We start from the raw sequence: 27,900 nt of genomic DNA, 5'->3' as shown, positions 1-27,900 counted from the left end.
GCCAAAAATACAATAAATAAATAAATCTCTACAGTTGATCCTAAACACTATACCAGGCAGGAAAATGAAACAACCATAATTTAGATTTCAGAAACCTTTTTCCTTTAAAATAAAGACATTGAACCCTTGATCTGAAATGATTGTGTGGGGTGTATGTGGCATCCCACTTTTGAGAATGGAAGTAGGGAATTTACTTCAAAAATATTTATCCATTTTGGAAAAAAAATTATAATCAAGGCAGGTTGTTTAACAAGTTAATTGACAAATACTGTGTCTGCTATTATGGACACAATTATTTCAACTGTCTTTAAAGCATTAAATGTTAGAACAAGATAATTGAAATCATTTTTAGTGTTGAGGCTAATGCTAATTACAAAAATAAATTAGCTACTTTCTATGAAAAAAATATTAACTTTTTAGATGTAGAAAATTTCCATTGTTTCTAAGAATCTTGGGTAAGGCATCCTCCCTAAATCAGAATTATTAAGTGAACTAACTACTTATCTTGGAACACTAATGTCAGCTGATAACATGGGTCTCCTGGAGGCACATTTGCATGATAACATGATCCTGGAGGCACATTTGCATTTCTGACACAACTTGGTAGGTGGGGACACAGCATAGCTGCCCCAGCTACCTTTAGAAGATATTTGACAATATTTATTATGGTCAATTGACCCATAAAATAACTTCATGAGTTGCAACACTTCAGTTATGTGGTTCTCAAAACTCAATATTCAGCAATCTGTAGACTTGCCTTGGGCTAAGAATACATATTTTCTTTTATTGTATATACTCTTACTTGGACATTGATTTTTAACATTAGCCAAGCAGACCACAAGACTATTGTTTTCATTGTGGATTATTTAAATCCCCTAGTGAAAAATGCAGCCCATAACAAAAACATATTGATAAGCTTCCTTTTGTTCTACTCTCTGTGTTTTTCCCTCCCTGTGGTGATGATGTTAAGCTCTGAGTATCAGATTGTTTGTTGTTTGAAATGGCTCTGGCCATGCTAATTCCTGATACTCTTAATGACTGTTTATCCACTGCAGGGCTCCAGGCTGGAGTTTTAGTCTTGGCAGGTAGCTCCATCTCTTCCTGCACCCACACAGGGGAGCACTTGGCCCCGTGCTCCTCATCTGTCCCCAATATTTGCTCCTGCACAGGAGCTGGGGCAGTGAAGTTCCCAGTGCATAAACAGTCAATGCGAGGCAACTAGCCTGTAATAGGGCTAGCTGTCCTTAAGCGAATATTCGATAAGCCTTCAGCATTTACTGTTCATCTTTTAGGAAAAGCTATGCCTTCTTCTATATTTTTTTTTGCTCAAGTTTTTGAACAGACCATTAAATTTTGAGACAGAAACTGCCTTTTTTATCCCTACCATCAGTTAGTGTTTAGTTGCTGGGCATCTAACATTATTTTGTACCCAGTAGAGGAGGGAAGGAGAGCAAGAGGCTGAAACTTTCCTCTTTGCAACTGAAAACAAACCACAAAAAATGAAGGAATATGTCTAGTAATGCTTAGTGCATCATCTTCTTGGTTGAGGAAGTTCTGCTGTTATGGCTCATGACCCTAACTGTTGTGGTCTACTTTGATACAAGTACAAGAGGAAAAAATACAGAAATAAATTATTGATTATTTGCACTGCTGCTGTTTGTCTTAGAATATAAATAAAAATTATTTGGATCCTTCAAATAATGTTTTCCATTTAGGCATTAAATCGCAAAGATGAAATCATCTGTTTTCTTGAACACTAGAGGTTAGCTTTGTATGTAGTCCTGGTGAGCATATATTTTTATTGGCTCACCTGTGATATAGTCATAATGTCCATAAATCCAGAACTCTTCAGTTGATCTTTGTGCACATATCCCTCTAAGGCGAAAATGGTCTGTGTTTTTTGTTATTATAATGTATTATATTGTTATTATAATGTATGGGTTCAAACTCTTAAGGAATGTTTAAAGTAGAATGACCTTCCATTTTCATTTGGTGTTTTGTAAATACCCACATGTTGTATTGACAATTTCAGTGCTTACCAACATTTTTGGTTATTTGTAAAGTAATACATCTAGGAGGCTGGAAAAGGAAGCTGCACTTGTGGCACAAGGAAGGTCCCCCCCCCCACTAGGTTAGGGGAAAAACAGATTTTCTCATGGATATCAGCTTCACGGAAACATTGGCAAAGGAGTATTCCAGTTCCCTTCTGTAATATAAATATTTGCTTCTGACTTATCCTGAATTCCTGATGACTGGTGCCAAAGGATTCACCAACAGAACACAAAGGGAGGGGCAGGTAATGATAAATTGGTTGATTACTAGACAAAGTCCCTACACATTTTGCTGTCTTTACTCAGCAATTAAGTTCTGTGGACAGTTCAAATACTATCTGAATGCTCTGATTCCCCCTGATGAAAATTACAGGACAAAATGCATAGGGACTTTGTACAACAATAAATCAATGAACGATGGATCGATCACCTGGCACTTCCCCCCTTTGTGTTCTGTTAGCACATTGACGTGTGCAGCTCATTTTCTCTTTAACCAAACGATTCTTATGACCAAATCTAGAATGTCATTAATGAGTTTTGCAATGCCATAAAAATGCCACAAATGTACAAGATTTCTTCTTCTTTTTCTCTTATGAAATACATGAATACAATTTATACCATGCTTGTCTTGATGAGGAAGTCCAGTGGTATTTTCAGTGTCGGTGATGGTGGAAGAACGCTTTTTTTCAGTTCTCATCAATGTGTGTTTGTGGTTAGGATTATTGTTACCATTTTTACTGGGAGTGTGGCTCAGTGGTAGAACACCTGCTTGGCATACAAAAGGTTCCAGATTCAATCCCTGGCATCTCCAGTTAAAGGGATCAAGTAGTCAGTGATATGAAGGACCATTACCTAAGACCCCGGGAAGCTGCTACCAATCTGAACAGACAGTAATAATTCTAAAAATGATCAGTGCAAGGCAGCTTCATGTCTGCTGTATACATTGCATGGGACTTTATGGATAATGAGCTTTATACTCAGTAGGCATCTTAATGGCATTAGTTCTTTGTCTACAGACTGACAATGCAGAAACCAGTCATCGTAAAATTGCATTCCTGTCACATGCCAAACAAGGGAACCATACATCATTACATCATATTTCTCATTCGAGAGGGACATGGTTGGAAAGTTGCTGATTTCTTTACTTCTAATGTTGGTTCGTATATTGCTGTTGTCCTTATTTCCAGAGTGGATGTCATCAAAATGCCTCTTCCCAGAGAATGTACTATACTCTAAAAGAAGCAATAAATTTAAGATTTGTGCCTGCATGCATTTCTTAGAGAATGCTTGTAAAACCAGGTGATAACACTGTAGCCTGAAAAAATCTGTTTCCGCCGCTTTGTTTTTTTTGGATGTGATAGCGCACAATGTCATGAAGAGTTCTGTTTTGTGTCATTTTGTTCAGTCCTAATTACAGATGTTACAATTTGCATTATGCTGTCATGCCTTGGACAGTTTTAGGGGGTGGGAGGGGTTGGTCTTCTAGTCCTGTAATTCTAGCCATCTTGCAATTTATTTACTCTTTTATATTTATTATTTATTTTACTTTGTTTATGGTCCATCTTTCTCACTGGACTCAAAAAGGATTATGCTGTTATTTTCTATATTTTTAAATCTACCTCAAGTCTCAGCAAGAAAGGTGGGCTATTCATGAGGTATATGAAAAGAATCTTTTTTTTGTTTTTCTTGTCTCAAATAGTTCAACAGTTTGATCTAGAACAGATGTTAGGTTAGATAGATACTAATGGGATCATCATTTTCCAGTTTCCTCTCTGGATCCTTTATTAACAAAAATGTTTTATGTAGTCAGATTTCTAATGTGATGGTAAGGAGGCCAATTTTAGTGTCACAGTGCGTATTTTTTGTTTGAAGATCAGCAGTTTCACATTTGAATTATTTTAAGAACTCTTGAGAATATGCCATCTGGACCTAGAAACTTGTTAATTTTTAATTTGCCAATTAGCTCTTGAACTTTATGCCTTGTTATCTCTACTTTGGCTTAATTCTTAAGGCACCCTACTCGCTAAAGTGAATTCTGTTCCATGTCTTCCATAGTGAAGATGGACATACAGAAAACATTTGGCTTCTCTGCCATCCTGCTCTTCCTCAGTAAAGCTTTCTTTATCCCCCCCCCCAAATCACCAAATGCGAACCATGGTGGGGGAGCCTGGAAAAGTCAGGTAAAAATTCATTCCAAATGTGATCCAAACATGTCTCCAAATTAATCCACAGCAAGCCTTTTGAAACTGGTTATTAATACCCACAGACTTCCTGGAGGGTCTTGAGTTTTCATATATTAAAATATATTTTATATAGTGTTCTTTTTACTAACATATTGTTCAGAAATTGTTTTTTGAGGGGTTGGTGATGGTTCTTTGGGGGGTGGGTTGGGGTTGTTATGGGGGATTGCATGATATTAACTTCTATACCTTTACTACTTTGCATTTTCAAAGAGGGTTTTATAGTTTTTTGATTTTGTTCAATAAATACACTGTTCTACCTGTACATTTCATAATCTGTGGTATACACACTGTATGATTTTTTGCCTATATGGCTTTGAATAATGTTCAGATATTGCAATTGATATTGCCACTGTAGGGCAGGGAAGACCTGGCTGTTCCTTGTGTACTTGTTGGCCCCCACAGCGGCTAAGGGAACGCGGATTCTCCCATGTTCCCTTAGCCCTGGACAGCTGAGCTCCTGATCCGCAGCAAGCCCAGGGGGGCCTGCCCAGTGGCTGCATCACGTGGAAGTGGGCCCCATGACCACCATTTTGGCCTTTTCCCCCTGTGTGGAAGTGGCCTGTAAGAAGTTAAAAGGATGGTGACTAGCCCAAGTTCGCCCAGCTGGCTGGATGTGGAAGACAGGGGAATCAAATCCAGCCTTCAATATTAGATGCCACCACTCTTAACCACCACACTGATGGCCGTTAGATTTAACACCTGTAAAGTGATATTAGTATCATGCAGGATACGTCCTTTGCTGTGATGATTAAATAGTAACTCCAAATTTACAAGTATTTCCTTTTGAATGAAAATCTGAAGGGCAACAACACAGGGAGGTATAGGCATCTGAGCACTTTTTTGAAGACTTCTGTGGTTGGCAAATATTTAAAGTAAGTTTCTGGATTAAATGGATCATTAGTTTGATCCAGTGTGACTGCTCTTATATTCTTATGAGTGAATCATTTTAAACACTTTGCATTTCAACTACCTACATGTTTGCTGTCAAGTCACAACTGAATTTTGGTGACCCCAGTAAGGGGCTTTCAAAGCAAGTGTGAAGCAGAGTCCTAGTTCTGACCTTGCTTTGCTTCCTGAGATCTGACAAGTTCAAGCTATACCATCCTGCCTTTGCTCCATGCTTCAATGGTTAATTTTGTATACAACCTATAATGCCTTTTAAAATTATTTTGATGAATTATCTATAAGTAGCAGATGGCAGCGTATTATTTTGCTACATGTTCCTGTCGATAACTGGCTGTCAGTCATTCACACAAATCATATTTGTTTACGTGCATTGACTTATAAGTACTGTGCTTCTTCAGAAGTCTTAAAATATGAAGTGTCAAGCAGAAGGTAATATGAAAAACAGGATGGCATTATTAAGTGTTGTGATAAAAATAGCACATGGAAAAAGTGAGAAATCTACAGATGCAATGTTGCTAACATCCTCACTATATAAACAGTGGTGAATAAGCAATGGCCTGAAAGGTTGGATGGGAGGCATTTAAAGAGTGCACCAGTCAGCTGATCGTGAGAGATCAGCTGTTGGGCATGTTCTCTCTTCCCCAGCAGGGACGATGCCAGAAAAGGCTGAGGGGGAGTCATTTGAAGAGCCTGACAAGCAGCTGATCATAACAAATCAGCTGTTGGGTGCACCCTTTAAATGCCTCCTCCTGCTTTTTCAGGTGTAGACTATCACAAACAAGTAATGATCCATAGGTTTGAGCAGTTTCAGCATTGGTTCATGATATCTTTAATCTTTGCCCCTGGCAAGCAACACTTGTTTCAGACTGGGGTGGGGGTGTTTCAAGTCTAGCAATGTAATGTTCCAGGCCTCTCACAAAGAGTCACTGATGACCAACACTTTCCTTTTCCCTCAAATGCTATTTCCTCTGAATCCCATGCCCCTAAACTTCTCCTCTAAAAGCTCTATCAATTTACACACATGATTGATGTAATCCATCTTGTCTTCAGGGAGGGAAACTGACACACTCCTTGCAGGTGACTGGATATGGGCCTTGTGTATCCATTAATGTCTTTCTTCACTCTTGAATCTTTTATCTTTAGGCTAAAGTTGTAGGGTGATCCTCAGACAAATCCCCAGGCAAAGAGCGTCAGGACAAGACTTTTTTATCTCATGCCAAATGTTCAGACCTCTGGTGAAAAGGCCTTTAAGCTCACAGCCCAGCACACATTGGAGCTTGTAATCCCTCTGCAGCACCACCACCACACACTTTCTCAATCAACCACAAACAAAAGCACTTAACAGAAACCACTCACTAGCAGACTACAAAACACCCAGTCACCCACAAATAGTGTCCTCACTCACACACACAGCTGCCTCCGTTAGAAGAGTAAAAACAACAACAACCTCACCTTACCAGCAACTGTCCATGTGCTCCATGCCTCTTCCCCAGCTGCTCTGCCTCTATGAATTGTCTTTGACTTCATCACGAACTTTGGTTCCTGAACTACACATGGCACAAGTTTTACTTTGTGGTTAAATATGTGCCCATCTTTATTCCAGAGACTCTGGTAGAGATTTCATCATTAATGAGAAAAAGCACTATAATTGAAAATAAATGGTTAAAACAAATGTTATAGAGTAGATTTCTTTTTATTTGTACATGACTCTACCTATTTCCGCCTATTTGTATATAAAGTATGCTGCCAGGACATTTTTGTTGGACAAAATGAGGAGAAAATATATGGTGCACAGAGAAACCCTGCCTCCTACAGTTTTGTGTCATATTATGTCTTTTGTACTACCCAAACTGGATAGAAAATTTGTAAAACACTGAAGAGAGAGAGAAAATCGGTTTCAGTTCTCATCCACTGTATATTCCACTGGGAAAAACCCACTTGGGATAGAATTGCTTGGACACATTTAAAGTTCACATTAATCCACCAACATCTATAGTTGGGCACTGAGAACTATATAAAAAACTGTACATACAGGGTACATATACAGCTTTGAAAGTTGTATCTATAGCTACATTATTTCTGAGTTCTGAGCATAATATTAGGGAAATCATAAGTTATATTGAAAATTCAAAGCACACACTATTTGCCTTTAAATGAGGCTACTCACATTGTACTGAAACTCACAAAAGAGATATTAATTTAACAAAATATTTATTTGTTTATAAGTAATGTTAACTATTATAGCACAATGTTAAATATTTACCCTTAGGTATATTTTGTTTATACAGTTCAGTAACCATAAGTTATACCATTCCTTTTTGGTATGGAATGATCACAATTGTTGCCTTTCTTTATAACTTTAAAAATCATTATAGTCAGTAGGCAGTTTATAATTATTTCAGCTATTAAAAAGACACAACAGGGTTGCTGAAAAAAATGCTCAAAGCAATTAAACACAAAGTTGCTGGGAGGTGATTAAAAGATCTATTTGTCACTTGAAACAGAGCATGGTTAATGGGAATGTATTTTAAATATTGCTTCCCAAAGCAGTTTCTCACTTTATGATTACTTTCAGGATAAAAAAAATATTGATCAGTCATAACACTTTTGGTGACATTGCTAGTCTGGAACAATTAGACCAGAAATATAACAAAAGGGGACTAATCAATCATAACTTCATAGTAATGGGAAAACTAAATGGGCCTTCTTTTAATTGGTTCAACCCAAATGTGCAAAAGTGTCTTGTTAATGCTTTCTCTTAAAATCCTAGCATTTCTCTAAAAACCAAGAAGCATGTCACCTGTTATCTGAGGAGCGCTTTTCAATTACAAGGTTGCAAGTTGCATCTCTCTTAGAGTGTGTGTTCCCGCTTACCCTACACCTAAATGGGTGCTGTAGAAATACTGAAAAATCACCTTGCTATTAGACTGCAAGAAAAAGACTGCTCTTCAAATGTTGCTGGAAACTGTTGCTAAACTACTGAATGTTTTAAGCGTCAGTAGTGAAGGGGGCTGTGATTTTTTTCAGGGTTTAGCTTTTTTATTTTTTTCCATAGTAGATAATGTTGCTCGGAACCAATAAATTAGCGACAAGCAAGCTGGCACCGTGTGAAAAAGTCAGGATTGTATCTGTAGTCATAACGCCAGTCTTTTTCATTTCTCTGTGACTCTCTCCTATATTGTGTATTTCATTAAGTAATCCTAGGCATTTAATGCAATGGTCAGTTGGCTGAAGCAACCATAGCCAAAGCTTAATTCAGGTAAGACTGAAGTGATGCTACTTGATCAGTCTGATTCCTAAAGAGGTTGTAATGGATACATTTTGAATGAGGTAAAGCTGTTCTTCTGTGCAGAGGATATGAAGGATTTGGGGCTGATCTTGGATCCAGCCTCATTAATGAAGAATCGGGTTCATTTTGTGGCTAATAGTGTGAGCTTCAGATGTGTGATCCCCATCTAACTACCCTTCTGGACTTGGCTGGTCTAGCCATACTGATCCATGTCATGTAAGTTCAGAGTTAGACTACTGTAATATAGTCTGTGATGTGTTGTCCTTAAAGACCACTTAGATATTTCCACAGTGTAAATTGTGGCTGTCTGCTTTTCATCTGAGTCAATCAAGTATGAACACAGCATGCTTGTTCCAAAAAAATACACTGGTTTCCCTTTTATTCCAGCCTCAATGCAAAGGGCTGGTTCTTAAGTCCCTCATGACATAGGAACCACAAATCTGAAGGACTGTTTCTTACTATATAATTGTGCACTTCACACTAGCTTCTTCCTACTGTGCCACTTCTCTATAAATAGTTGATTCTTCTAAACACAAGCCTTTTCCATTGTGGCCTTGACTTTATGGAATGGTGTGTCCAAGGAAATCAGGAAGTATAGTTTCTGTTGTCTTTTAGAATGATTTACAAGGCACTATTGTTCTGGGGAGCATTTCAATAATATCTTAGGGCATTTACCTGTTTAAAACCCGTGAGTGCGGGTTCCATAATACCCATTGACCCCTTTCTTGGTGCCTGCCAAGTGTTTTTAGAAAGCAGGAGTGGGTGAGGCTTTTCCCAGCAGGGCTTCTCATTGTTCATTGGAAATCTCAATAGCTGGGCAATTTTTGTAAAAGTCGCTTTGGAAGCAGCTGCCACCATAGCACAAGAACCGTTACTGCATGACCGGAAAAGCATGCAAGAAAATGTATTTTTTTTAATGTTCATTTAAAAAGGCATCATGTTAAACAGAGTTTCTGCTTTAAATGTTGGAGTTATTATTAGAATTATGCAGCACCTCACTCCATATTTTACAGTTGTCTCCACCTCCTACAGCTGCCATTTTGTGATTAGCACCCCTTCCATAATAGTCATTCTGGGGTTTTGATCATCACCTTTTGTCTGAAGGGGCCCATAGGCATAAAGAGGTTGAAAATCTCTGGTTTAAACTGATATGTTATACGCAAATCCCATTTTGGGTTTTACTATATGAAACTTTCTATAGAAGAGAAATAGAGCCTCTTGTGGCGCAGAGTGGTAAAGCAGCGACATGCTGTCTGAATCTGTCTGCCCATGAGGTTGGGAGTTCAATCCCAGCAGCCGGCTCAAGGTTGACTCAGCCTTCCATCCTTCCGAGGTCGGTAAAATGAGTACCCAGCTTGCTTGCTGGGGGGTAAACGGTGATGACTGGGGAAGGCACTGGCAAACCACCCCGTATTGAGTCTGCCAAGAAAACGCTAGAGGGCGTCACCCCAAGGGTCAGACATGACTCGGTGCTTGCACAGGGGATACCTTTACCTTTTTACCTTTATAGAAGAGAAATACCTTTGAGAGGTGTGGCTGTTGTATCAGGATACTTTGGGACTGACAGAAGGAGAGTGGTTAATCAAATCATGGGGGAAATTATTTGAAGAAGGGCTTAACTGTCAGTGGCTGTTTTATGCTCAATTAATTGAAAGCTGCAAACAGGACAAAATAGGTTTTGGTTTTGATGGTAACAAAAATATTTTGAAATAGAACTATGTACTAAAGATGAAAGGATCATAAAAATGTACAACTTACTTTTGAAGGTAGACATGGAAAACGAACAGTTTAAAGAATGTATGGTCAAATGGCATCAGAACTTTGGTTATAATATACATCTAGAGAAACAGGAAATATGCGGAAAAGAGGGATTAAATTTACACTCAGTATGGCTCTGAAAGAAAATTTCTACAAGATGATGTACAAGATGATATTTAACACCCATGCCTTAAAGTAAAATACGTAAGGCACCCTTTTCCATCTTTGGTGAACTTGTGTCAAGGCAAAAAGTTTTGGGTGCAGATACATGATGGAATACAGACTATTTTAAAGGTAAAATTCCAGTTTAAACCAGATTTAGGTTTAATCCTGCTAGGATTAATAGACAAAGAAATGGACAAACAGTATAGAGCCCTGTTTCATTATGTGATATCAGCAGCAAGGATTGTTTTTGCTAAGCAATGGATAGATCTGCATATACCAACAATAGAAGACTGGACATTTAAATTAAGAGAACTTGCCGAGGTGGCAAATTTGACTGTCTTTACTGAAAGAAAACTCAGCAGCTCTTTTCATAAAAGATTGGAAGCCTCTATTGGAATTTTTGTGACAGGGAGATAAAAATGACTTACTAACTGAAGGCTTTGAAAACTAAGTTAATAAGAAAATATAAATGTATGAAAGAATCATGTATAATATAAGAAGTTAGAGGAGAAAATGGAAATGATGACGTTTAATTTTTCTGCAGGAAACTACTGTTAACATCATTTTGTTTTGTTTTTTCCCCTCCCTCCTTTTTAATTTAATTTTTTTTAATTATTATTCTAGGGCTTTGTTTCACTCTATGTTTTATTAAGGAAAATCTTCAATAAAAAATATATATTTTAAGTGTTGTCGCTGCTGACTTCTGTGCCATGAGTTGTTGTCTCAGTTAGAGATGGATTTTTAACTTGATCATTGATGCCTGCATGCCAGGTAATGTAAGTTACCTCTGAGGAAGAGGCAGTCTACAAACATTTTAAATAAATAAAAAAGAAGCTGATAATATTTGGGACCCACAGTGACAGGGATTGTAAAAATAGTTGTTTCCCAAATTGTTAAGCGTGTTTGCTTGAACATCCTCTATTCACAAATCATACAGATATTGTTTAATGACAGACCAGTATAGATGTCACGTCCAAAAAGGAACGGTACAATTTTCCTTTTTTGCCCACAAATAACAATGAATGGTTACAATTAGAAGAAGTAGAGTTGGTTCTTATATGCCACTTTTCTCTACCAGAAGGCATCTCAAAGCAGCCTACAATTCCCTTCCCTTTCCTCTCCCCACAACAGACACCCTGTGAGATAGGTGAGGCTGAGAGAGCCCTGACATTATTGCTCTGTTGAAACAGCTCTATCAGTGCTGTGGTGGCCCCAGAGTCACCCAGCTGACTGCATGTAGAGGAGCGGGGAATCAAACCCGGCTCGCCAGATTAGAAGTCAACGCTCCTAACCACCAAATCAAGCTGGCTCTTGAAATGTACTTGAAAATAATATGCTTAATTCTTTTGGTTTCTTCTGAAGTACCCAACACAAATATGTTATTTTGCCAGGTATTTTCCTTGAATTACATTTTTAAAAATTACCAATCATTTTCCTTGTTTTAGAAAATAATATTAGGTATCTTATTTATTTGTTTGCTTTTAATACCGCCGTCCCATACGGCTCAAGGAGGTTTACATATAATGTCATGGGGTGGTACGTGGAATGACCTAAACAAATAACATAATTAAAGTAACATCTTTAAATGTCCCACGGCACCGCGGGCGCCGCGGACTAAATAAAAGAGTAAGGGGTGGTGGGGAGGAGTTAGGGCGGAACCGGGATAAAAACTCGGAGGGGTCCAATCAGGAGCTGCGAAGCGGCTCCTGATTGGGCCCCTCCAAGTGCCACTCGAGGGCCAAGTGGCCAATTGGGAGGCGCGCGTAGCACGCCTCCCTATTGGCCACTTGGCCCGCCCTGGACTGGCCGGCCAGATCCACCATTTCCCCACTTGCCGCCGAGCTGGACGCATCTCCAGCAGGAGCTGCGCCTCCTCCTGTCGCCAGCGGGCCACCTACGGACACCAGCAGCCCGCCTGGCCGCCGTCCCAACCGGCTTCTCGCCGCCGACACACTCGCCCACCGCCCACCCGCCGCTGCTTTCACCTGCCCCGCTGGCCCAGTGCCAGCCGCGCCACCGCAAGAGCCGCGAAGCGCCTCCCGACGCCTCAGCCCGCTGCACAAGCCGCCGCCACCACCACCCCATCCCCAGGAGCCGCCCAACAGCCTCACTCCCTTCGACAGGCCGGGAATCGGCCCCAAAAGCCGCCGCCGCCACCTGAGGCCCAGGAGACGCCCGCCAGCCTCGCTCCCTTCACCAGCCCGGCCATCGCCCCAGAAGCCGCCGCAGCCGCCGGAGGTCCAGGAGCCGCCCCGCAGCCGCGCCCAGAACACCAACCAGCGCCATGCCCTGCAACGACTCTTCACCGACCTCCAGCAGCCCCAGCTCGACGCCAGCCGCCCGGTGAGTGAGCTCGGGCCAGCAGCGCAGCTGCCAGGGCCTCCCTGCGGCGACAGGCTAGCGCCCATTGTATTTAGACATACAATGGGCTTTTTTACTAGTCAACAATAATCCAATAGTGGTTCTAAATCACTAAATTTCAATGATTTTGATCAACAATGATATAACAGGAATGGCAACTGATATAAGGCCCCCAGAGAGGTCAGACTGTTTCAGGCCATGGAGGGGATGTCTGGGGGGACCTACAGATGTTATTGGGTTTGGTCAGTCTCAGACAAATGCCTGGTGGAGGAGCTCCCTTTTGCAGGCCCTGCAAAATTTGGGAGTTCAGGCAGTGCCTGATCTCTTCAGGAAGCTCATTCCACTAGGTGGGGGCCAGGACAGAAAAAGCTCTGGCCTTCGTTGAGGACAAACGTGCTTCTTTGGGGCCAGGGATCACCAGCCAGTTGGCAGTGGTGGAGCATAATGCTCTTTTGGGGGTGGAGGCAGAGAGATGGTCTCTCAAGTACACTGGGCCCAGATCGCGTATGGCCTTCAAAAACCAAAGCCTGATCCAGAGTTCAGTTGGGAGCCAGCTGAGTGGTTGAAGTATAGTCCAGATGGGAGATCTCCATGGAGTATTGGTGTCACACCCCCGCTGCTGCCTCCGGGCTCCCCGGGGTTGCCAGAGCAACCAGGGTCATCAGCCCAGCCAGATCTGAGTAATGAGATGGACCCGGGGGAGGGATGTTCCCAGCAGTTGGCAGATAACAGACCTCAACAGGAGGATACCTCAGAAGAAGTGGCTGTACGTCTGAGACAAAGCCAAAGGGTGGCGCTGACAGAACGCAGAAGGAGCCAGAGATTGCAGGCGAGCTGTCAGAAGTGATGGGGTTCAGCTGGACTCACGCCAGGAGAGGAGGGCTGAGTCATCCTGCAGGTGCAGCTCATTAGATGGGCTGCATTTAGGGAGACAGAAACAGCTAGCCAGCGTGGAAGCAATTTATGTGACTACCCCCTGGACCGGTTCTGCTATCGTGACCTGCTGCTGAATCCTTGACCCCCTGGCTTCAGACCTGATGACAGCTTTTGGTAAAGTGCTTTGGCTTGGTTAACCCTCGGACTTTCTGGACTGAGACCTTCAGACTGTTTGACTACTCTTTGCCTGGCTCTGCATTGTTCTTATTAGCTCCCGGTGACTTGGACTGAACGTTATCTCCATCTGGGCTGGCCGCCCAGGCCTCACCGAGGCAGCTGCTACTGGGTGTGGCCAGCTAGGGCAGCATAATTGGTGAGAATCCAGGCCACGTTGTTCTAAACCAATTGCAGTTTTCTGGTCAAGTTCTGCGAGTTGCAGAAGTCCAGTCTAGTCCAGTCTGTCGCATGGATCACTGCGGCTAGATGTTCTGGTGTCAAGTAGGCTACTAGTAGTTTGGCGTAGATGGTAGAAGGCCCGCTGAGCTACTCTCATGACCTGTGCCTCTATGGAAAGGGAGTTGTCGAGGAACACACCCAGGTTTTTGCTATTCTGATATGCTAATCCCATGCTTATTTCAAAGGAATGTAATAGGAGAGCATCCCTCCACTGCAAGCATGTTGTAAAGTCTATCACAGGTGTATAATTCTGTGAGGGGAGAGTAGACAGATATCATTTTTGGATACTAAAATGTTTTAGTTGTGGATCTTTCTACCTTCAAATCTGGGTTGTAATAAAATCTATACCACCAGAATTTGTTTGAAACGCTGAATTGACAGTTAAGGTATAGAAGACCTTGGCCCCTTTTAGAGAGCCATGTTGATTTTTTTGTGTGTCATTTCAGAAATGTTTTAACAATGGGCTGTTAACAGCTAAAATCCTACAAAGCTATTTGTGTGGGTTAGCAAAGCTTGGTTGAACTGCTTGTGAGGTAAATTGCATTCTTTCATTTTGACCTCTTCTTTGTACTTCTGAACCGCTGTCATGTGCTGTTTAAAATGTCTGCAGTGTTACCAATAGCACCATACTTCCCCCCACACACACACACACACACAAACAGTTTTTTTCTCTGCAATATTCATCAAACTTTTTTGAACACTCTAAGTTGAGCAGTAGTGCTAGACCAATATGGCACTTCAGTGATACAGCTACACAGTGAAAGATGGAAGTTCAAGGGAGATTGTGCAGTGAAAAAGGATGTGAAGGAAGCACAGTGCTGTCTAAATGGCCAGATAGCTTTGGAGAAGGCTCATTAATAGGGACATTAATAGGTTCTATGAAACCCTGTATCACTGTACTCAGAACCGGGTAAACAAGGGGCCCTTATCTCACAGCTTCACTCCATGGCATTGCTGTTAATATTTAACAACTAGTATCTCATGGCTCTGTCTGTTCATTTACAATGGACCTTTCCATGCAGAGTTGCCCATCTGGGAACAGTTCAGCAGGTAGAAGTTGTGCGATTGAGAAGTATCATGCAGTTTTGGCCTCAAAAAACATGATGTAAAATGACAGAGAGCAGTATCGATACTACTGCTTTAAAGGTACAAGAATATTTGTTAAAATATTTCTGCAAAACTGAAATTTGGACATAGTGCCGTGTATGATACTAATTGAGCCTCTTGTGGTGCAGAGTGGTAAACGGCAGAAATGCTGTCTGAAGCTGTCTGCCCATGAGGTTGGGACTTCGATCCCAGCAGCCGGCTCAAGGTTGACTCAGCCTTCCATCCTTCCGAGGTCGGTAGAATGAGTACCCAGCCTGCTGCTGGGGGGTAAACGGTCATGACTGGGGAAGGCACTGGCAAACCACCCCGTATTGAGTCTGCCATGAAAACGCTAGAGGGCATCACCCTAAGGGTCAGACATGACCCGGTGCTTGCACAGGGGATACCTTTACCTTTACCTTTTATGATACTAATGTAAATGGATGTGATTTTCCCTTTTAGTACTGCTGTAGAGCCTTGGGCCCTAGGGTGGTGCACTTGGGAATTTTGATACTTCACTTAACTTGGAGATCTTGTCTTTGTGTTTTTAAGGGAGTACCCATTTAGAAACAGATGCCTCTGTTGTTGAATGTCCCAACATTCCATGATTGCTCCCAGTCCCCATGGCAACTATTTTATTTGTGACACCCACTCCCATATTCAAATCCCTGTAGTGTCCACAGATGCAATAGAATATAAATTGTGTCCGATATTCCAGTTCTGGTGGGGGGGAGGGGAAGATAAACATGCAGTGGACTTATCTGAACCTTTATAGGTTATCTGCCGGCCTGCTTCATGTTAACTTTTCTCTACAATTTTGCTGCTTATGTAGGCAATTGCTCTCATAACTTCAATTGTTCTAGTTTTCTAAGGAGATGGCATGCATTTTCATCCTCACTCTTAGCTGGAAAGTCACCTTTCTGAATTTTATCTGCTGAATAATTAACCTTTTATGCCAAAAAGATTAATGATTTGCATCAGTTTCAAATCAAAATGGTATTGCATGCACTTCAAGGGAGAAATGAATTTTTGCTCAAAGTTTCAGCATTAATTTCTCTCACGGCATAGGTATATCAATGAGAATATTAAAATTTCACAATGATTTTTCCATGTTTTGTATTTCTTATATAATTTGCAGAGGGGTTTGGGGGGGTGGAATAAAAAGAGGCTGCTCATTGTGCAATACTCATGCTAATTATTTATTTGTGTTGTTTGTGCATATGTGTTTTTTTTTAAATCTGTGTATCATATTACTGAAGGCTGTTCACACAGTAAAGCAATCATATATTCATACTAGTAAGCCCGCTGTAGCTGCAATACAGCGGGCGCTAGCTGTGTGTCCGCCCCCCCCCGCGCCGCGGCCTACCCGGGTGTTTGTTGTTCGTGGTGGGGGCCGCGCTGGTGGGGTATGCTAGTTCGTCAGGTGTGCCTCCGGTGGGGGTTTCCACGGCGGTGCCGGCGCTGCTCTGTTGGGCGGTGGCAGTTGTGATGTGGTGCAGCAGCTTGACGTGGCGAGAGGCGCTTCGCGCCTCTCGCCACATCAGGCTGCCGGGCAGGGAGCCCCCGGCAGCCGCGCTCTGCGCGACTGCCAGGGGCTCCCTTGGGCAGTGGGCTGATGCTCCGCGTGACTGCCGGGGGCTCCCTCGGCGGCGGGCTGATGGGGAGAGAGGTGCTTCGTGGCTCTCACCGCGTCAGGCCGCTGGGCAAGGAGGCCCGGGGGCTCCCTTGCCAGTGGGCTGACGCGACGGGAGGCGCTTTGTGCCTCCCGGCGCGTCAGGCCACTGGCAAGAGAACAACTCGCAGTTGCTCCCTTTGCCAGGGCGGGAATCGGCCGGGCCAATCGGCAGGCGCTTCGTGCCTGCCGATTGGCCCGGCCGATGGTCTGTCCAGAGGAAGGGGCCAATCGGCACCCTTCCTCATCCTGGACAGAGCCCACCCTAACTCCTCCCACAAAGCCCTTATGGCTTTATTTAGTCCGCGGTGCCCATGGCGCCGCAGGCGGTGTTGTGATATTCATACCAGAAGACATTCCTATAGGCTTTAGAAAATGCAGGCTATGCTTCAAGATTGTTCTTTAGCACCCACATTTTCTCACAACCAGCATCTTGTTTAGTGAACTAAGGAATGGACTTCTTGTTCTCTGGCATTTTTCTGTATTATTCCAATTAACAAACAGGGCGGAAGTACCAGCTCCTGATTCCTTCTCACTTTTTAGTCCTGCACTCCCTACACCGTTGATTGGAGCTTGCTCTGCAATATAAATTCATAGCCCTGAATGTCTTCAAGTTACACAGTCAAGCACAAGGCATGAGAAAATGAGATAGGAGGGAGTTAAAGAGAGATGTAGGCATAGGAAGAAAGTGAAAAATAGCAGCGTGTCCTATCCATCTATTTTAGAAGAAGAGTTTCTTTTTATACTACCAGAATGAGTCTCAAAGCGGCTTTCAATTGTCTTCCCTTCTTCTCCCACCAACAGACCCTAAGGTTGGTGGGGTTGAGAGCTGATAGAGACTGCTGTGTGAGAACAGCACTATCAGAACTGTGACTAGCCGAAGGTTACCCAGCTGGCTGCATGTGAAGGACTGAGGAATCGAACCAAGCTCGGCGGATTGGAAGCTGCCACTTTTAATCACTACACCAGGCACCTCATTCCGTGTCTTAATAGCAGGTGCCAAGATGTCCCAATGTTTTCCATAACTTTAACTCATAGGTATACACTTCCCATGGCACAAATTCTTGCTGTTCAATATACTTTTCGTACCTCACAGCTACTGCTTCCAGCTAATCCTATACTAACACTGATATTGATTTGCACTCCTCCGCATCCCCACTTCTAATTATATTCCACCGTGAGTTCTGCTTTTCAAAATGGGCCTGTGCAGCCTAATCCTATGCAAACTCAGGCGTTCTTAAAATTATAGAAATCAATAAACTAAGGCGAGCTTGACTCTGCATCAGATTGCACTTCTTAGAGCCAAAGCAGATGTGATGCAAGAGATGTGTTATTAATCACTCTTGAGACTGCTGTTAGCCCCAGTGGTGAAACCTTAAACACTCCTTCCCGCAGCTCCACACTGCTGATCTAATTAACCTCCAGGAGCTGCTTTTAATTAAAATCCACAGTCTTGTGAAAGCGGACCACTGCCCCCCCCCCCAATACATTTAGGCCTCTTAACTTAACTCAAAGCTAACAAGTGATGAATGTATACTTCTGGTTAATTCCAATATGGACACTTTTTGCTAATACATAGCTTTATAGGAGGAGCACTGTGTGCTAGTTGTCTTAGATTTAATATTAATAATTATTTATTTATGCTGTTTATACTCTGCCTTCCCCACTGAAACCTGAGATGGATTACACGGTGTAAATGACTACAATGAGTAAGGTAAGACCTCTAATAAGCGATAGGATAAACCTGGGATCACAGAATTCTGAAACGAGCAGAAATAGTACACATGATGACGTGTGTAAGCCAGCAGTAAATGACATTGCATAAGTAGAAAGAGAATGCACAGAGAACAAAATAATGCATATAGCATCATCAGAGAAAAGAAAACAGATCTATTCCTTTCCTTGAAGCATCTCCTGAACTATTTCCTTGTAGCAGAGCCCTATCACCTCAATAAAAATACCTTCCAAAACAATTCTGTTTTAAGTCGTGTGTGGAATGCCAGAAGCATGGGAAACTTCCTGACCTTATCTGGCAGGCCATTCCACAAAGGAGAGGGGCACCACAAAGAATACACACTTGCAGACAGCTATGGATCCTGCCAATGTAACTGGGCTATTATTAGACCAGACAAACATGCAAACAGGTATTTTGTATTATGCGGTGTGCTAAAGCTGTTAATTTTTATTTTGGTATCACTTAACGTTACCTTCTCTCAAGTCTCATAGGTTCAGAAAACTGAAGCAGTCACAGAGTTATCAGATGTGGAGTGTGAATGTCGCATTTAAATTCTGTGTGATAAGCCTCGAATTTTGCTCTTAAGACTTTCGCTTCTGTTCCTCTGTTTGTGAAAATAAGTTGATTGACCTGTAAGCACTGACTTGTAAAATATATAGTCGTGTGGAGAGCTGTATTGTTTTGATATCTTTAATCTTTATTTTTGCAAATAATTTCTGATGTATGTTTAGCCAACAGCATCTGAAATTCAGTACGTTAAAATATAATTTGGACTCTGAAGACTTTTAAAAAGACCAGAGGGACTCAGTGGTACTGCCACATTCTTGTCTGTCTTTGCACCTCTGGTTTGGGGGGGGGGGGTGTTTGTTTTTGCTTTTTGTATCTTGTAGTTCTTCAGAACTAATTTCACATTATACTTCAGTTCCCACCCAACCAGATGTATGAAAAAATTCATACTCAGTCTTGTTCTTATTTTCAGATTGTATTTCCCTGTAAATTTTTTAAAGTATGTTGTTTAACTCATTAGTATCACAATTTTTACACTGTTAATCAAGAAAACATCTGCTCAGATTCTAATTAGGTAATGAGGGTGAAAAACAAGCAAACAAGTGAGTGGATCTGTAGACACAAGAATTGTCAGAGTTGATCTGTGACTTTTTTCACTCCTTTCAACTATGTATAGCTTCTTGCTAGTATATACTTTGTGTCCATGTGCCTTATACTGTCAGGATATCAAGTTTTGCATCATGCACAACATTCCAGAATGCTGAAATTATGACCTTTCATATGTTCTTCATTAAAGAGTTTAACAGAGCTAATGTAGATGTAGAATTGCTTTGAATAAATTTGTGGGAGAATAATTACTACTTTGGTATCTTATCTCATACTATTCATTTTGTTATTAGTTACTCATTTATTCCTCTGTTGGGGAAAGGCTTGATTACAAAATTGGTACCAATTAGGGATGGGCATGAACCAAAATATGCCATGAAATTGTCCTAGTTTGTGCTCCTCAAACCAAGGTGAGGGGGAGGCACCTCCCCCAATCTTTTCATTGACTTTTATTCAGTTCTGTTTGGGATCCAGTTAGCAGCCATTTTAGACTGACAGGAGATGGGTGCAAATGCCCTGCTGACACCCTACAATGACTGCAAGCCAATTCAGCGCATTGGTTCTCCTTCTGTGTTTTGAAAGGGAGAGAAAGCAACTGGTCTGCTGAAATGGCTGCTGCAGGGCATCCCAGCGGATCTCAAGCCTCTTGGAGGGGTCTGCTGAGCTGTCCAGCAGACTCCAAACATGATCAGATGTTTGGCAGGAAGCCATTTTAACCTGCTGTTTGACTTTCCCTCACTTTTAAGCTGGGAGAATGGACCAAATCGAACCAGAATTTTCCAGTCCATGCCCACTGCCAGTGGCAATCTATATACCTCTTACATTATTAAATAATATATAACACTTCACTGTTTTTCATTACCCAAGGAAACACAGTGTGACTATGCACTCTCCAGCCTGGTGAAGTAACCAACTCTAAACTAATGTTTAGATGTGGCTAGTTAATTGTATTGACCTGTAGGATGAGAATAAACTAACTGATGTTCATTCTTTCCCCCATTTCAAATTGGGATGCCAGCTATGTCCTCCTTGCATTGAAAACAAGGATCGGAGCCTGTGACATGTACTGATCCTTATCACTAAATACGCTAAATAATATTGGGACGTAGTGCAAGGTTCTGCAGCACTTTTCTCAGGGGCTGTATTGCAGCAGCATCAGGGAGGGAAGAGGCTGAGCACGCGTGTCTGGCCCCTTCATCCTCCCCCCACCCAACAGAGGCGCAATGTGCCTCACAGAGCCTCTATCAGAGGCACGTCCTGGGAGGCGCGTCAGAAGAGAGACGTCTTTTCTTCACTGCCAGGCTCGCTCCTCTGCGGCAGCAATGGAGAGCCCAGATGTAAGTCACAGCTCTAATTATGGAAGACTATGGTTGTTTGTCTAACTGTGGATGCTATTGATAGGTGAGTTTTCTTTCCCTGTTAACCCAAAATGTCATGATACTTCTGTTTCCATCCCAGGTTTCCCCCGTCTTTCCTGTGATCTTCCCCAAAGGTGCTTTCCTATTTGTAGAAAGAGTGCAGCAAAGCTGGTTACAAGCCAAGTCGTTAGGAAAGTCCAGATTTCCCCACCCAAACAACAGGCTGCCATTTCCTTTCCTTCTGTCTGTTATGGCAGTCATTTTCCCCTCCCTTTGCCAGATAATTTTTTAAATGGTAATTGATGCCTTGTTCTTGCAATACTATATTAAAATGATATGTTTATATCTGATTTTCTAGCTTTCATTTTTTAAAAAGCCTCTAGCAACTGCTGGAGAAGACTCTTGCGAGTCCCTTGGACTGCAAGGCGAACAAACCGGTCAGTCCTAGAGGAGATCAGCCCGGACTGCTCCTTAGAAGGCCAGATCCTGAAGATGAAACTCAAATACCTTGGCCACCTCATGAGAAGGAAGGACTCCCTGGAGAAGAGCCTAATGCTGGGAGTGATTGAGGGCAAAAGAAGAAGGGGACGACAGAGAGTGAGGTGGCTGGATGGAGTAACTGAAGTTGTAGGTACAAACTTAAAGGGACTCCGGGGAATGGTAGAGGACAGGAAGGCCTGGAGGATCATTGTCCATGGGGTCGCGATGGGTCAGACACGACTTCGCACCTAACAACAAAGCAACATCATTGCAGAAAAAAGCAGATCTCTACGCCATAAGAAAGAGACCAGCATTAAAATAAGGAAATCTCGGATTTCAGTGAATCTGGTAAACAGATGATAATAATAATATAATTAGAATTTAATTGCTGATTTTAAAAAAACCTGAAAAATAAACCACTCTGGTAGTACTAGGGAGGGGGGGGGGTGTAGGGGAAATGTATGGAAGGGGAAATGTAGATAAACCTGCCGTACAAAAGCCACATTGAACACTGTGTTGTATCAGCAGCTGTAGCAGCAATGAGTATACCACATATTAATTATCTATTTATTTTATTTATGTAGTAAAATTTCTATACCGCCTTCACTTATGGCTCGGGGTAGTTTAGAGTAAAAATTCGTGGTACATAGACTTGTAACATTTTTAATATTAACAATACAGAATGCATCAACATTTTTGTTTATAAATTGTTGAACTTGAATAACATTTAATGGTCATAACTGTGCGAACTATTGATTATTCAACCATAAGTGTTGTTTTCTGTGACATATGGACGAGTCAGGCATCAACCCATGTAGTCTCTGTTGGGCATAACCTGTAGTTGGGAGCGAGCTTGTGGTTGGTGTTGCTTCATTGTCCTCAACCAAAGGCTTGATGGAAGAGCTCCATTTTGCAGGCCCTGCAGAACTATTTTAGTCTCTTCAGGTCCCTGATCTCTTCTGGGAGCTCATTCCACCAAGTGGGGCCCCACCTCTATATGGAAAACACCTTTGTGAATTGTTTTGCTGAAATCAAATATATCCCCATGGCCTACCACATAAGTTATTTTATCAAAACAGGAGATAAGACTGGTCTCACATGACATATTCTTGATGAAGCATTGGTAGCTTGGCAGAGAGATTTATACCACGATAGCAGGGTATGGCAGGGAGAGAAGAATGAGAAATCAGAAAACCCATTTGCCAAGGACATAACTGCTGCATTAAAGAGAGCACAGAGGAAAACAAGATCCAATGAAAAAAGCAAACATTTAACTTGGTCTGTGTGGCCATTCACAACTGTTGATGAATTAGCAAAGATAAATCTGAATATTACACATAATAATCATGTAAGGGGGCTTATGTACCTCTGGTTGTTTCATATCTGGCATGTGACTTCTATCTCAGGAGCTACCCCCTGCAATCTCCCTTTTAAGCATTATTATTGAATGGTCAGGGAGACTGTAATGCTCCCCCACTGGTTTCTGCATGTTTTAATTTTAATGTCAGATATGTAGACATTTTCTGATATATATGATGTGAAATTTGGCCTATGTAAATGACACAATATTTCTGGAACATTATTGGAAGTATCATATTAGTACAGCGCTTAATGTTATTGGATACCAGATTACCTACTGTTTTGGTTCACATCCTCTTTGCATGAAGCGACCGGGGAAGCCAATTTTGAACAGGTTGTTAGTCTGCATCCAAATAACTTGAGCATGTTCCGTCATGTGGAAAAAATAAATGCAGATGGGTGATTGCATAGTCTCAAAAACAGACAACACGTGCGCTGTTTAAATGATACATCCTGCTTCACAAGCATAAAGACGGACCAAAGTGTGGGCGAGTTGTCCTTAAACAGTAGGTCACTAATGGCATGACCTTGGGAAGAATTTACCAGCTGTGCAGATGCAAAAGGCATCCACAAACTGCAACACAAATGAAGCTTGTCTAATAAGGCATTATTAAACCGTGACCCTATAACACAGGAAGCTACTGCGCAACTCCAAAACGCCACACAGAATCTGATGTGAACACTAAACAGTATCAAGACAATGAGGGGAATGACTTGATTCGTGTAATGTTGTTAAACTGGGTTTGTTATTGATCACATTGATAGTCCACATTTGATAGTATCCGTATCCTTGACGATAATGTCCCTTGAGAAGAAATGAGGACAGAGTTGGTACGGGATGCTGTTCCAGTGTCTCATCTCTGGTCTTGTGCTTACATTGAGGAATCTATTGTTGCAGCTGAATACCTGCTTCAAATTTAGCAGGGTAAACTCTTGCCAGTCTGCACTGTACCTTGTACTCAGCCCTACAGGGCTACCTGCTGCAGCCTGCGAAACCTTGGTCAATATAACACAGCTTTTTGTAGACGTCACTGCGAGCTTCCCAACAGAAGAAGACGTGAAAGTAAATTAAATTATTCAGAGAATATACTAGAAATTAAACACATTACGAAAGCAATACAATTGAATAATGTTAATCCCTGCGGCTTCTGCTGTTGGTGGCCTGGAAAAAAAATGTTACTGAATGTGGAGGATTGTCTCGTAGGAAATTACTAAGATGTATCGTTTCCATGTTTAATTGGAAATCAAATAAAGAAATGTAATTGACAGCAGAATTCTATTTTCTCAAAATAATATAACTACAAACGGAAAATACATTAGCTACAACTTACTCAACGAGATCTTTATTGCATATTTTTTGGTAAATAATACAACTTTGCTTTGACAAACTATAAAACCTTATAGAGGTCCATGAGGATGGAATACTGTGTTTGATTTTCAAAAGAATCAATGAAAATGTATTTTAAATGGAAGATTTAGTTTCTAGAGCTCTATTAATGTTAAGCTTTATTTCTATTGTAGCCATGCATCTTTATTTAGAGAGTGAATCCTGATGCTTTTCTGGTTTACTCAGTAGCAAGTTAAGTGCTTTTATTGAAGTTACTTTGCATTTTCACTACATTGGAAATAGAATTAAAGCTTTCAGTCTCACAGAATTTTTGCTTAGTTTCATGTTCAGTTGTCCATTCTCATTGACACACCATCGATAGAAATTCATTTTACAAAAGGTTACTTTAAAAAGGAACACTTTTTCATTTTAGCAGTAGTGGATATATTGCTGTGTTGAAAATTTGTATTTGTTGAATGCAATAAAAATAGGGAACAAATAGGGAAATATATTTCTGACATGGGAGTGAGGGTGAGAGAGCAGCATAGGCCTGCCACATAGGCTTGTTCTGGCCCTGTATGTGTTACTGGAATGGCCATGGGGGCAATGGAACAACAGATTCCTGCCCCGGCTCTGTATCTGGCGTGGGGATGGGGGATGATGGAGCAGGATAGGCCTTCTTCAGCTTAGTTTCTGAGGGGTGGAGGCAATGGAGTGACACAGGCCTGCGCCAGCCCTGTTTCTGCAGGCCTCCAGTATTTATTTTATTTATTTATTCTATTTATATACCGCTCTCCCCGAAGGCTCAGGGCAGTTTACATAAAACGTCTAAACAATACATGAAACACTGCAGGTTCTCTTTGGTGATGAAGAGCAAACCATTAGCAAGCCCAGAGTGCAGGTATAGTTCTGTTCGCAAATCATCTGAAAATATGTGCTTGTCTGCTGATGGAACCCACCTCTATTTTCTGATGGACGGCCGCCAAGTCTCCCCCCTGGAAACATTTGCCAGATGTTTGGAAACTGTGGCTGGATGGCTTGAGCAGAGTCACTTGGAACTCAACCCCTCCAAGATGGGAGGTCCTATGGCTAGGAAGGAAGGGACCAGATCAGAAAACGTGCTTACCTAGCCTCTTGGAGGTGCAGCTTAACTTCTTGCACTTTGCCAGGCATCTGGGGGTAGATGCCTCTTTATCGATGGAGGCACAGGTTATAAGAGTAGCCTGCACGCCAAGTGAAACTACTAGTGCCTTACCTGTCCATGGAGCACCTAGCCGTAAGGATCCATATGACAGTCACCTCCAGGATTGACTTCTGTAACTCACTCTGCACAAATACAGGCCTTCCCTTGTCTTTGACCCGGAAATTACAGCTGGTGCAGAATGCAGCTGCTAGGTCTCTCACTGGAACATCTTAGATCAGTGATCCCCAACCTTTTTATCACCGGGGACCGGTCAAAGCTTGACAATTTTACTGAGGCCCAGGGGGGTAATCTTTTGCTGAGGGATGTCGCTGCCATCGCATGAGCCACTGCTCCACTTCCTTTCCCTCTGGCATCCCTGACTTCCTGCCGCCCATTGGGGGGGCGCTGCGAGCAACAGCTGCACAGTGGCACGCCGAGGGGGAGCTCCAGCTATGGTGGCCTCCGGAGAGCACCAAAGGTGAGCCGGCGGCAAAGTGGCAGGGCAGCCCCCAAGGCAGCAGCAGGAGGAGCCGCGGCCCAGTACCGACTGATCCACGGACCGGTCCGGGTCCCCGGACTGGGGGTTGGGGACCGCTGTCTTAGATGGTTTACCAGACCAATAATGAGTGCTGTATAGGACTAAAAGATCTCTTAGGCTCTGTTACTCTTAGTAATTCATAATCTTGCTCTCAGGCAACAGTTTTTTGTGGGCTGGGGTCCTCAGTTATCCTATTCCTGCTTTTGGTCATCTGTAACGTCATAATCTTATTCGTTGAATATGAAATAGCTTCACTTTGGGAGTTGATACTCTTTGGAAGACAAAAAATGATAGATCATTTAGTTTTAGATAGATTGTTGTGACACTAACAAGATTTAGTAGTAGAATATCAGTGCAATTCTATGCAGAGTGACTTTAGTCCATGGGCTTGGACTGGGGTAACTCTGCACAAGATTGTATTGTGTGGACCATAAGTGCAGATCCTAATACAATTATTTAGTAGCTGCATGGTTTGTAAATAAGTTACAACGGAAAGCAAGCAGGACTGCTGTGTACTTGTAAACACAATGTCTGTAAGGAAGATGGTATTGAGATGTGACATCCTGAAGGTAAATAAAAATGTTTTAGTTGGATATTTCCATCTCTGAGGCATTATATAACGCTAAGGCATTAAAAGCAAGTTATTCTTTATCAAATAATGTTTAAGGATTCAGCATATTAGAGAGTAGGACAAGTAGCATTTAACTATGAAAACTTAACGAGATGAAGGTTGGCACTCAATAACTTGGGTAGCCTTTAAAGTATACTGTATTGTGCCTGCAGGTAAACAAGGAATGTTTTCCTGTGTTTCATAAAGCAGATTAGAACCAGTAGGATTTGCATAACCCCTGTAATGACAAAGGCACAGGAGGAAAACTAAATAAAAGGATAATAAAAGATACAGACTGAGGAAGAGAACCAATAACACAACAGAAACTCACCAACAGTGCATGATAGTTTTTTTTTAATTTAAGAAAAGCTCTAAGATAAATAAAGGAAATGCAGTTTATTAAACCCATAGCATTTTTTAATGTTATTCTGCATAATCCCTGCTGAAACAACTGGGAGTTGTTTCCAGGCAAGTATGATTACAAGTAGATTGAAATAAGTTTTGCAAGACTCTGTAGGTAGGAGAAATTTTAAAATGATGAAACACGATTGCAGAAAACATAAGGTCATGCCTCTGGATTCTCATAACACTTTTTTGTTATATGTTTGGGAATTCAACAGTAGGAAGTATCTGACAGAAGACACACCTGGTGTACACTGATATACTTCCTCATCCCTTGCCACTGAAACAGTTTGTATGCTACAATCCCAGTAAACATGTTCAACAAGATTTTTGTTCCTTTCTTGTTACCACGGCATTCATAGGTTTATAGCACAGACTATCTTGCCGTAGCTTAGTATCTCATATGGGGGATAAAATATTAAAAAAAAAAAACCCAGAAAGGTAAAATCCCCCGCCCCCCCAAAAAAACTCAGAAAGGTAAAAAATTTGAGGGAAAAATTCTAAAGAATCCTAGTTGACAGGAATGTACAACAAAAAAAAGCCAATTTACTTGAAACAAATCCAATACTGTGGCTGTTACCTTTATATTTATATTTGTTTCAAACCAGTTGTCTCTTTATGTTATTTCTAGCAGAAAAGCCTGTTGTATCCCTGAATACAACAGATGCTAGTCACAGGCCCATTATGCACGGCTGTCGAAACGGCAATTTCGGGTCACATGGAAAACGCCGAGTGGGAAGACGCGAAGCACATCGGTTATGCACGGGACGGGGCGCGATGGCGGCAAAACCCAGAGTAACCGATTATGCATGCGGCGATCCCAGCGCCGCTTCTGGTTGCGCCCCGGTCACCCGGAAGCTGCACTTTCTTCTGAATTTCGCTAACGCGGCTTTTTTGGCGGCATGCACCGAAGCTGCAGCCGGTTGCAGCCG

The 27,900-nt window shown here is 41.9% G+C and overlaps 1 protein-coding gene across 5 annotated transcripts in view; it reads left to right on the top strand.

Annotated features, from left to right (window-relative positions):
* The window catches only part of CNTN3 (contactin 3), a 232,517-nt gene that overhangs the window by 117,027 nt on the left and 87,590 nt on the right, over positions 1-27,900 (top strand). The gene's annotated exons all lie outside the window — the stretch shown is intronic.

Source organism: Paroedura picta, chromosome 3, assembly GCF_049243985.1.
Source record: "Paroedura picta isolate Pp20150507F chromosome 3, Ppicta_v3.0, whole genome shotgun sequence".
NCBI lineage: Eukaryota > Metazoa > Chordata > Lepidosauria > Squamata > Gekkonidae > Paroedura > Paroedura picta.
The sequence above is the reverse complement of the archived record's forward strand: the minus strand, read 5'-3'. Positions and strand labels throughout refer to the sequence as shown.